Source organism: Olea europaea, chromosome 6, assembly GCF_002742605.1.
Source record: "Olea europaea var. sylvestris chromosome 6, O_europaea_v1, whole genome shotgun sequence".
Lineage (NCBI taxonomy): Eukaryota > Viridiplantae > Streptophyta > Magnoliopsida > Lamiales > Oleaceae > Olea > Olea europaea.
The window spans coordinates 25,788,580-25,789,448 of NC_036242.1; positions in this window are offsets into that span (position 1 = coordinate 25,788,580).

Consider the following 869-nt stretch of genomic DNA (forward strand, 5'->3'; position numbering starts at 1 on the left):
GCCGGTAGATCATTTTTCTGATTTTCACGTGGGAAAGTTAGACTTTAAGGAAAGTCGGGAGTTGAAGGAAAGGAGAAATAAAAAAAGCAACTTCGTAAGTTTAAGTGTAAGAGAAGAAATTCGGATAATGTTTGATTGTGCTTAAAATTTATTTTCCATTAAATATTTATTTATTTTTTTAAGCTTAACTAAAAATATTATTATTTTAAGATACTTGTATAAGACGAATCATCAGTAGTTTCATAAATTGTGTGTGTCTGTATGTCACTATTTTACTGATCGTGATAATTAGTGGATGAATGCAGTGCAGTTTGTATGATTTTCTTTAATTTATTTTTAAATCAAACCATGTTAAACAATTTTTAAAAATGTTCAAATCAAAGCAAACCATTTTATTTTACAAATCAAACCAAACTATGTTTTGAATTTTTTTTTTTTCCCGGGTTTCAAACCACAATTGATTATTTGTGAAATAGATAAGAAAATATTATTATAAATCATTATTTTCCTAACAAAACCTACAAGCCATATAGTAACTGTAATTTTCGGAATAAAAACATATTTTGAGTAAAAGGGGTAGTTTTTTAATAAATTGGTGATTTGATATCAACTATTAAGTAATTTTTAAGTATGGAAAGCTAAATTGAAATTTACAAAAAATCTGACTTAATTTAATTTATTGTAGTCTTTCACCTAAATCGATATTCTAATCCCGTTAGAATTAGATATGTAGTGGTAGTGGTAATGGTAGTAGTGTATGTATTGTATGGTAGCCTAATTCGAATGTTATTCAAACTCTCTCTCCCTCTCTCTAAAAACCTTCCAAAAACTCATTTCCCTCTCTTTAAAACGGACTTTCCCTCCACTCT